The sequence below is a fragment of the Penaeus monodon genome, chromosome 29, assembly GCF_015228065.2.
Source record: "Penaeus monodon isolate SGIC_2016 chromosome 29, NSTDA_Pmon_1, whole genome shotgun sequence".
In the NCBI taxonomy this organism is placed as follows: Eukaryota; Metazoa; Arthropoda; class Malacostraca; order Decapoda; family Penaeidae; genus Penaeus; species Penaeus monodon.
In genome coordinates this window covers 21465654-21466120 of record NC_051414.1, presented here as the reverse complement: position 1 = coordinate 21466120, position 467 = coordinate 21465654, and positions in this window count along the sequence as shown.

The window sequence follows — 467 nt, the reverse complement described above, 5'->3', positions numbered from 1 at the left end:
TATTCATCTACGACGAATATAACGCTTCAAAATATATGCACACGTAATAGTGCACGCCAAAGAACCCTCAGCCGCTACGACGCCACGCCCTATGCACGGCGTAGTTTATGCAGGGCCCTAGACCCAGCCGCAGCCCTTATCCAATGCCGCGCCCTCTCTCGGGGGCGGACGGGACCCGGATGTTGTGTCAGGATCTCTACATTAAAGCTCCTTTTTCTCTCAGGTGTGCCGAGTATTCCCCCCCCCCTGGCGTGAGCAGAATTATGAATGTATTCTGCACGAATGTGTTGCAAATCGGATTTTTATGATGGGATTATTTTTTTTCTGTGGGTTTTGAATTACCGGATTGCAACCTTTAAAACTTTGAAGTAAATGAATGTTGCAAGTGGAAAGCGGAAGCAAATTGCATTTTATTTATTTGCGATGATAGGCCTAAGATTGGAGCATTATTTAAGGGAATTAGACTC